General features: G+C 39.0%; 1 pseudogene; it reads right to left on the minus strand.

Annotated features, from left to right (window-relative positions):
• Positions 1-1,206: 1,206 nt before the first annotated feature.
• LOC121328894 lies at positions 1,207-6,489 on the minus strand (annotated as a pseudogene).
• Between the last annotated feature and the right edge of the window lie 4,608 nt (positions 6,490-11,097).

Genomic DNA, 11,097 nt, shown 5'->3' on the forward strand with positions numbered 1-11,097 from the left:
TGCCTTGGTTATCACCAATCTTTAGATATATAGTTACATAAATAATATCATAAACAATGTGGTATCATAATGGCATTAGATTTAGAAAATGTATATTAACTATAAAGAGCTGACTCCCAGCCAGCTTCCTTTTAATCTGAGCTCCTTCACACAGGTGTGTTGAGCAGTCAGCAGGAATTATGTATTTCCTGTGTTTCTATTAGCTGCAGTCATAGTGACATGATATTATACCAGTGAGACCCTCCCCCTCCATATACACCCCCAACACCTCCAGTGATCCACACAACCTGCTCCTGTTCTTACTGGTTTACTGGTGAACCCTTTAACCCAGGAGGAAATGAGCTTCACTGAAACTCTTCATCTGTAACTGCCACCCCCATCACTGTGCAGCAACCAGCAGGGTCACAGGCGTATTATCATTATTATGATTATTATTATTATTATTATTATTATTATTATTATTATTATTATTATTATTATACATCCCTATTGTTCATCTGGAACACACTGGGATAGTCCACACACCAATGAGTGTGTGTGTGTGTGTGTGTGTGTGAAACGTATTGTTTTTAAAGTGTGTGTGTGAAACGTACTGTTTTTGAAGTATTTGTGTGAAATGCACTGTTTTTGAAGTATGGGTGTGGAACTCTCTGTTTAAGGCACTGTAGCACTTTTTGGCCTGATTTGAGGTGCTATTGTAATCTGCTGCTATATTTGACAATCTGTATGGTTTTTGCTATCAAATTGCTGAGTGATAATTATTATTGTACTGGCAAGTGTTTTCTTGGATGGAAATTAAGTACTAAATGACTGATTAGTTCTTAATGTGTTTATTGTCATATGCTACTGTGACAGGCTGGCGAGTGGATAGAGGCCCAGAGACAGACTGCAGTTCAAAAAAATAATACTTTTATTAAAAAATAAACACAAAATAAAAGGGCACAAGGGCCAAAACAAAGGGATTATTAAAACACAAACACCACTTTGATTGAAAACAGAAACCATGCTGTCCAGCTTTACATTTTGAACTCGGTGTTTATCCATTAACATATTCTCTGGAGCACCAAACCAATGAAACACCTCTGCTGGTTTGTGGGGCTGGAGGGGTTAAAAATGAATTTAAAATGTTTGTAAATTAGTTAGCACAGTTAACATTCACAGTATAGTAGCAAGTGTGCATTCACAATAAGAACCTGTCACACACAGTTAAACAATCACTACCTGCAGGAAGGAGATGTCTTCAGCTTCAATCTCCTGTTCTATCACTCGGATTGTTTCTGAAAGGGATGAGATTTCTCTTGTAAGTTTTTCAATCTTCTCTTTCATGATTCTTCCCTTTTGTTCCTCTTCCCCCCTCAGTGCAGCTACCGTGGCCTTTTCTTCATCTCGTAGAAACTGGTGAAGTTTCTCAAACTCCTCCTTTATCTGCCTCTCTGTTTGCTGGGCTTGTTTCTATACAAGAATAGAATCACTTTGGAGTTACACTACCAGTCAAAAGTTTTAGAACACCTCCATTTTCCCAGTTTTTATTGAAATTTATGCAGTTTAATGTCTCAATGTACTCTGAAATTAAAGCATAGAACAAATAAACAATTGGAGATAAAAAAGAAATCATGGAATCGTTTTGTCTAACAAGTTAATCAAAATTTTTTCTCAAAGTAGCCACCTTTTGTATATATAACAGCCGAACACAAACATGGCATTCTTTTCAGCAATGGAAATCACATATTATTCAGAAAGTTCTTCCCAACACTGTTGCAGAAGTTCCCACAAATGTGTTGCACTTGTAGGTTGCTTTGCTTTCATCCTTCTGGCCAGTTCATCCCAAAACTGGTCGATGGGGTTTAAGTCTGGAGACTGTGCTGGCCATTCCATGATTTGAAGCCTACTGTCTTGTTCTTTTCTACTAAGATAGTTCTGACACAGTCTGGAGGTATGTTTTGGGTCATTATCTTGCTGGAAGATGAACCCCTGACCAACTAGACGTATACCAGATGGTATTGCATGGCACTGCAAAATGCTGTGGTAGCTGTTTTGGTTCAGGGTGCCACTCACTATGTGCAAGTCGCCGACTCTGGATCCAGCAAAAGAGCCCCAGACCATCACGTTTCCTCCTCCATGCTTGACAGTTGGTGTCACACACCGAGGAACCATCCTATTGCCTACTCGACAGCGTACAAAAACCCTGCGTGATGAATCGAAGATTTCAAATTTTGATTCATCGGTCCATAAGACCTTCTTTCAGTCTTCAGTAGTCCACTGGCAGTGCTTCATGGCCCAGACAAGCCTCTTTTTCTTATTTTGCCATCTTAGCAATGGCTTTCTTACTGCCACTCAACCTGTCAGAACCGCAGCTCGAAGTCTTCTCTTCACAGTTGAAACTGAGACTTGCTTACTTCGACCAGTGTTAAGCTGTGCTTGAAGCTGTTGTCCTGTGAGCCGCCTATCAAGCAAGCTGTTGACTCTCAGAAACTTATCTTCTGATTCTGTTATGGCTTTGGGTCTGCCAGACCTCTTCCTCTCAGTTTCCTCCAGTTTCCAGGTGCCTTTTGATGGTGTAGGAAACTGTACACACTGACACCTTGGCTTTCATTGCAATTTCTCTAAAGGAAAGACTTACACTTTTAAGGGTTATAATGGTCTGTCTTTCTTTGTTAATTGCCTTTTTCTAGCCAATATGATAGAGATATACTACTTCCTGCAGTACAATACTGTCCAAATAATGCTTAAGAGGGTGTAGTAACACAGTCTGTTCCAACACTGCTTTTATACAGACAGAGGGTTTGTAAGTAATCAACAAAAGTTGGGACACCTGTAGGAATTGTTAGCATCAACTTTCAGGCTTAATTTACTTCTACTGCTGCAGAACAGTTGGAAGTTGTTAACCCATTACTTGCTCCCTGAAAAAGGCCTCTTTGTATAACTCTGAAATGTACATTATTTTTCAGTTTGGTAATCTAAACTTTTTTTTAACCTCTAGCAATTTACAAAGCTTACCTTTGTACCATTTGAGATTGTTCACTGGACTTGAACTGCTTAAATTTCAATAAAAACTGGAAAAATGGGGGTGTTCTAAAACTTTTGACCGGTAGCGTAGTTTGGATGTCCAGTGAAAATGTATGCTGTGTTTTGTTTCAATCACTAATCTAGTTCTCTTACCTTGATGTGCTCTGCTGTTTCATCACATTTTTATTAAAGGATTCCAGCTTGTTCTGCAAGGGCTTCAGCGCAGTCTTGAGTTCTCTCTGAAATGCAATGAAACCCAGAGCTTGCACATTACTGTTAACAGGCTGTACCAATATGAATGCAGTGTGAGAGAAATCCCCTCAGCACTGGGGCTGCCACTGGGGGCTCTCATAGCAACAAACCCCCTGCTCTGGAGATTTCTGACACATCAAGCAGCCTTAAGAGCTCCACTGAAATGGGAGTTTTGTGACAGAAGCAGAGCATCCCCAGGGGCAGAATCAAATGGGAATGCTGTGTCAGATTGAATGCTTTCTAAACACAGAGGAAAATGGACATGTGAAAAGATTTGCATCATTTCTATGTGCAGAGGTTGAAACAGTGCCGCTCTGAATTGGTTCATATCTATTGTGCACTGACTGGAATAGAAACAAACTGAGACATTTAAACAATACAGCTCTGCACCGAACATTAAGACAATAACTCAAAGGGTACTGTCACTGTGCAGATGAAAATTAAAAAGTCACACAAGCTCAATATGACAGCCTTATTTGGTCAGAGGTCAGTGGCAGGGTCACTACAACATTAAGCATGTAGGAGTTATACAACTGTAAATATGAAGTCACTACCTGTAATGGGTCTGAGATATGAGGCTTAAACAGGAGTGGCTGAAACAGCTATAAAATAACAACACGTACAGTACAGTACTCTCTCTGCCCTTCTGTGCTAGTCTGTGTTATATATATATATATAGTAAAGTAGCAGGGAAAGGGACATATTCCTCCCTGTCTAAAACAGGTGGAAATGTACATTTTGTTTAGTTAGTTCTGTTGATTTGGTAATTGTTTAATTGTTAATTATCCCATGCACCTGGCTATCACTGTAAATTAGAGCCAGGTGCAGGGTATTTAAAGAAAGCAGCCAGTCTGTTCAGGGCTGCTGGTGTGTGAGGAGCCCGGTTGAGGGTGATTTCAACCGAAACAAAGGTAGTGTGACAATTCCTTTTTTTGTATGTTGTGTTTTGTCAGTGTGTGTTACAGGTAAACAGCTTAGCTGTCCTGTGTTAGGTAGGTTCCTGTGTGTAGTAGTTAGAGCTCAAGAAAGAGATAGGTGTTTGTTCTGTTTAATTCTGTTTATTAAAAGTGTGCGTAAGCGCTAAAAAAATCAACTTCTGGGTCCTGAATTAAAGGGGCAACGAACTGTGAGTTACAGAATTCATCACATATACAGTGGCTTGCAAAAGTATTCAGACCCCTGACCAATTCTCTCATATTACCGAATTACAAATGGTACATTGAAATTTCGTGCTGTTTGATATTTTATTTTTAAACACTTCAATTCAATTATTGTAAGGTGACATTGGTTTTATGTTGGGAAATATTTTTAAGAAAAATAAAAAAACTGAAATATCTTGCTTGCATAAGTATTCAACCCGTGCTGTGGAAGCTCCCAGTTTGCATCGATAAAAGAAACTGCCCAAACGAGGACACAATTACCTTACCATTGGTCTCCACCTGTGAACCGTTAAACTTGCTGTCACATTTTCTGGATAAAAACCCCAAGAACACCCAAGAAAAGGCCGTCCCTCAAAACTCAGCGCTCAAACAAGAAGGAGACTTGTGAGAGAAGCCACAGAGAGGCCAACAATCCCTTTGAAGGAGCTACAGAGTTCAGTGGCTGGGAGTGGAGTAATGGTGCACCAGTCAACCATATCAAGAGCTCTGCATAACACTGGCCTGTATGGGAGGGTGACAAGAAAGAAGCCGTTACTCAAAAAGTACCATCTGAAAGCACGTCTGGAGTTTGCCAGAAAGCATGAGAGTGACCCAGCTGCGATGTGGGAAAAGGGTTTGTGGTCAGATGAGACCAAGATAGAGCCTTTTGGCCAAAACTCAAAGCGCTATGTGTGGCACAAACCTAACACTCCCCATGCCTCAAGACACACCATCCCTACAGTGAAGTATGGTGGTGGCAGCATCATGCTGTGGGGATGCTTCTCATCAGCAGGGACTGGGCATCTTGTTACAATTGAAGAATGGATGGAGCAAAATACAGGAAAATACTGCAAGAGAATCTGCTTCAGTCTGCTAAAAAACTGAAGCTTGGGAGGAAATTCACCTTTCAGCAGGACAATGATCCCAAGCACAAGGCCAAAGCAACATTGGAGTGGCCCAAGAACAAAAAGGTGAATATCCTACAATGGCCCAGTCAAAGTCCTGATCTCAATCCCATTGAGAATCTGTGGCACTATTTGAAAATTGCGGTCCACAAATGTCGTCCAACCAACCTGAAGAACCTGGAACAAATCTGCCAAGAAGAATGGGCCAAAATGACTCCGACATTGTGTGCTAAGCTGGTACATACTTACCCCAAAAGACTTAAAGCTGTTATTGCAGCGAAAGGTGGCTCTACCAAATATTAATGTGTGGGGGTTGAATACTTATGCAAGCAAGATATTTCAGTTTTTTATTTTTCTTAAAAATATTTCCCAACATAAAACCAATGTCACCTTACAATAATTGATTTTGAGTTTGTGTTTAAAAATAAAATATGAAACAGAGCGAAATTTCAATGTACCATTTGTAATTCAGTAATATGAGAGAATTGGTCAGGGGTCTGAATACTTTTGAAAGCCACTGTGTGTGTGTGTGTGTGTATGTATGTATGTGTGTGTGTGTGTGTGTATATATATATATATATATATATATATATATATATATATATATATATATATGATTTGTTCTCCTCAGACTTGTTGGATCTTGTTGTTTAAATTGCTTCTTTATAATACCCCACCCCCCACCAAAATGAACACCTGAGTACAGGAATAAAAAAGGAAACCCTGCTGTGAAAAGAGAATACTGTGTTTAAATGATTTTCTTTTTTAAATCTGAGAAATCAAAGTTGTTCACAAACCTTATAATCCTGTGCTGCTTCCTCGACTGGGCGGCACTTGTGATTTTCATGTTTCTTTGATATTTGACAAACAAGACAGATAGCCTCCTTACCATCCAAACAGAATACCTTCAGTTTTTCCTCATGCAGAGTATTCCAGGAGGTGCTGGAGGTTTCTCACTGTGTTCTTTTAAGAAGGACTCCACAATATTCCTGAGAGCAAAATTAGGTGGAATTGAAGCCATTCGCCCTGCACACTGGGCACTCCTGAGCTCTCTTCTCTTTCCAGCACTGATCCAGACATGCTTTACAGAAGCTGTGGTTACAATGAAGAGTTACAGGATCCCTGAAAATCTCACAGCACACAACACAGGAAAGCTCTTCTTCCAGACGACAAGTGTTTGCTGCCATTTTTGTATCGTCACACCCTGCCTTGCTCTCTGTCACGTCTCCTTTCAAACTCACAGAACCTGAAACTTCTTTCACAGCGAGTTCCCTGAAAGCCTGTAGATTAGAACGTACTGTAATGTTGTGTAGCACATTTAAGTATAATCTTCCTTTTCTACAATTTAAGAATGTTTGTTTTGATAGTATTCTCCTTCAGTTCAAAAGAGATCCCTAAATGTAACTTTAAAAGAATAAATTGTGTCCCTCTGTGCTTCCTGCTCATACCTGTATATGCAAGCTTCCTGTCATACTATTAGTGCTACACGATTAGTTGAAAAAGCAAGCAGATTTTTGAAATATGAAGTCAACCAGCTTATAATTCTCAGGACTTTTTACATTTTGGATATTTGAGACATCAATCTAAAGAAAGCCTATGAAAAGTAAGACAAGGGGGTTCCAGAGTGGCACATCCTGTAAAGGTGTGCACGGGAGCTCCCAGGCAGCAGCGCACAATTGGCCGAGCACCCCTGGGGGGGATTAGGTCAGTCATGATGTCCTCAGCCCACTGCACACCAGCTCACGTTATTTACTTTCAACTTTCAAGTTTTGAAATCCAAAAAATACATTTAAAAAAATAGGCTACTTTGAAATTGGCACAATTGTTTATAAACAGGTAGGTCACATAGTTAAGACATTAAGCATTAAATGTTTGAAGATTGCTTTAGCTGCGCACAACAAAGATGTTTTCAAAACAAACCATAACTGGTTATACTCATCCCAAATAAATAATGTCGTCCTGTCGAAAAAGTAAATTATTGCAAAATGCAGCCGACAACTGCTGCGCGTGCACATCACTCGTATTTTACATGAGCAAAAAAATAAATAAATCAGACATGCCTGTGGGACGATTTCATTTTACGCATGTGCAATGCGCCAGGGATACCGATTTCTGAGGGGGTACAACACCGGCAAGCAGCTAACCCAGTGTTGGCGACTAAGAACCCCCAGCCCTCCAGAGTGAGATCCCATAACCACACACACACACACACACACCGCTATGCAGTAAACAGTAAAATACAAACAAAAACTACAAAACAAAGACATATAAACAAACTAAAAGATTAACAAATAATTATAGAAAAATTGCAAAAATAGTAGCAAAAAAAACCGTCTCCTACCGCACCAACTTTCAAATGCTGCCCTCTCTGCAAGCTCTTCCCACAATCCTCCGAGAGTGGTGTCTGGTTTGTCATCATATATTTATTATTGTCCTTAAACTTTGACATTTTCATGTAATCTATTTTGGAACAGACAACTCGTTAGTAAGCCCTACAAGATTCCACTAATTCATATCACAGTAAGCAGAATCAGATTATAACAAAAAACAACATTAATTCAATTGTTAATAAGAATGAAATAATTTCTCTGTGTGTGTGGGTATATACTGTAGGCTCTGGATTATTCACACAATACAATGGATCTGAAAGTTGGTTTTAAAAAAAAAAAAAAAAAAAAACCCTAATAATAATAATGCAAGTGTACATTCAGTATTTGTTGCATCAATAAATGAAACCATGCAAAATTATCAGATTATCAGTATTGGATATTGCAAAAACACATCTGTCCAAAATAACTGCATTTTAATTTACAGGGCATGAATAAATCCTAACATTGTGTTTAAAAAAAAAAAAAAAAACGATATGCAATTATTTTATTATTTTTTGCAGATTCCAGTACTACGTGGTTTCATTTATTTATACAACACATAGTGAATGCACTTGTATATATGGTGCAGGTTTATTTCTCATGAATTCACACAGGAGGGCAAATTAAAGTGCTTAACAGTGAATAGAACACATATTTGCCACTTCCCGCTTCCTTTTCAAAATTTAAATACTTTTATAAATCATTATCACTCACATACAAAAAACATTACTTTCTTGGAATATATATCTAGCCTGTCCCACAATGCAGGGCCCAGCACAGGCAGGAGCCAGGGAGGAGACCCCCAAGGGGAACTCCCACACAGTCTGGACCGCATGGCTTAAAGGCTTAAAACGTACACAAATTTAAACCAATTTCCTCAGGCACTGCTTACCATTTTAGATTTTAAATTCACTTTTTGTTTCATTCTACATAAAATTAACCTAGAAAAACGTGTGTACATATTAAATGAGAGCTCTTTCAATTAGTAGCTGGAACATTCAGGGCCTGTATTCCTCAACTTTAGTGCTGAAGAGCAGAGTCTGAGTTTCTTGATATTATTGCTCTAGAGACATGGTGCCGTCACATCAATCAATCAGGCATGGTAGAGACTCAGGCCCAGACTTACAAAAGAATTGCACATGCTTCACACAGTAAAAACTGGCACAGAGGGATCTGAATTTTTGGTTTGGATTTATAAAAGGCACACAATGGCATAAACACGCAATGAAGATGTAATTTGTGGGAGTGATGTGTTTATGAGCTTTAGCCCTTGATGCATATGTCATTCTGGGGGGTTTCTGAAAATAACCTCTAAAAATGGGAGATTTTGCAAATGAGGTCTATCAAATATTCTGCCTAATTTATTAAAGCTGTCAGTAATTGCGGGCCTCATATTTGTGTGATTATTTTAAGAACTCTGAAAAGCATGCATAAAATTGCCAGACAGTGAAGACCCCTTACAAGCGTGGATCCTGACGCCTGTACTGAGCCCAAACTCACCTACAGATGAGAACATCAGCCAGGCATACATTCGCTCCAGCAGTGTGATTGAGCGCACAGTCAGCAAGCTGCCTGGATCTCAGTGGTGCAGGTAGTCATTATATTTTATGTCTTACTCCCGTTAGTTACTTCACGAATTATCACCTGATCCTTGTGTATAAACGTGGGGAAGGCGAATTTCCCTTTTAAATTTATGATAAATATTTAGTCAATAGTGATAAAAACCATTACTTTGGTAAAAAAGAACCTTATATATATAATATATATATAATATATATATAGGGTGATATAATATATAATCTATATATATGATATATATATAGTGCTATGATAAATGAACAAATTTTGTTAGGAAGGAGAGGCCAAAACAGATTAGTAATACTCTCCTATAATAAACTCATAATGCTAATGGCACCATTACCCATGGAAACAGATCTGCAACATTATAACTGATTTGGTCTGTGCGCCATCACATTTTGTAATGCTGTAACAGGGGTGTACTGTTACGATGCAGGTATCCGCTGAGAAAGGTGAGACACACAGAGGGTTTGTATTTGAAATGCCACTCAGACCTCCAGGTTTTACTTATCTAAGCAGTTGCAGTGCTGGTGGCCACCACTAGGATACCGGCAAAGGCAACTCTAGGGCTGGAGGATATATACTTAGCAGTACATGAATAACAAAAAAGGAAAAACAAAACACAGTTCAAAAACAGCTAAGAAATAAAGGGAGGCTACACAGGGAGGTCCCACACCAGGACCCTTCTTCCTAACATAAACTAAATAAGAACATAAGAAAGTTTATAAACGAGAGGAGGCCATTCGGCCCATCTTGCTTGTTTGGTTGTTAGTAGCTTATTGATCCCAAAATCTCATCAAGCAGCTTCTTGAAGGATCCCAGGGTGTCAGCTTCAACAACATTACTGGGGAGTTGATTCCAGACCCTCACAATTCTCTGTGTAAAAAAGTGTCTCCTATTTTCTGTTCTGAATGCCCCTTTGTTTAATCTCCATTTGTGACCCCTGGTCCTTGTTTCTTTTTTCAGGCTGAAAAAGTCCCTTGGGTCGACACTGTCAATACCTTTTAGAATTTTGAATGCTTGAATTAGGTTGCCACGTAGTCTTCTTTGTTCAAGACTGAAAAGATTCAACTCTTTTAGCCTGTCTGCACATGACATGCCTTTTAAGCCCAGAATAATTCTGGTCGCTCTTCTTTGCACTCTTTCTAGAGCAGCAATATCTTTTTTATAGCGAGGTGACCAGAACTGCCCACAATATTCAAGATGAGGTCTTACTAGTGCATTGTACAGTTTTAACATTACTTCCCTTGATTTAAATTCAACACTTTTCACAATGTATCCGAGTATCTTGTTAGCCTTTTTGATAGCTTCCTCACATCGTCTAGATAAAGACATTTCTGAGTCAACAAAAACTCCTAGGTCTTTTTCATAGATTCCTTCTCCAATTTCAGTATCTCCCATATGATATTTATAACGTACATTTGTATTTCCTGCGTGCAGTACCTTACACTTTTCTCTATTAAATGTCATTTGCCATGTTTCTGCCCAGTTCTGAATCTTGTCTAGATCATTTTGAATGACCTTTGCTGCTGCAACAGTGTTTGCCACTCCTCCTACTTTTGTGTCATCTGCAAATTTAACAAGTTTGCTTACTATACCAGAATCTAAATCATTAATGTAGATTAGGAATAGCAGAGGACCTAATACTGATCCCTGTGGTAAACCACTGGTTACCACACTCCATTCTGAGGTTTTTCCTCTAATAAGTACTTTCTGTTTTCTATATGTTAACCACTCCCTAATCCATGTACATGTGTTTCCTTGAATCCCAACTGCGTTCAGTTTGAGAATTAATCTTTTGTGCAGGACTTTGTCAAAAGCTTTCTGGAAATCTAAATAAACCATGTC

The sequence above is a fragment of the Polyodon spathula genome, chromosome 16 (genome assembly GCF_017654505.1).
Source record: "Polyodon spathula isolate WHYD16114869_AA chromosome 16, ASM1765450v1, whole genome shotgun sequence".
Taxonomy (NCBI): domain Eukaryota; kingdom Metazoa; phylum Chordata; class Actinopteri; order Acipenseriformes; family Polyodontidae; genus Polyodon; species Polyodon spathula.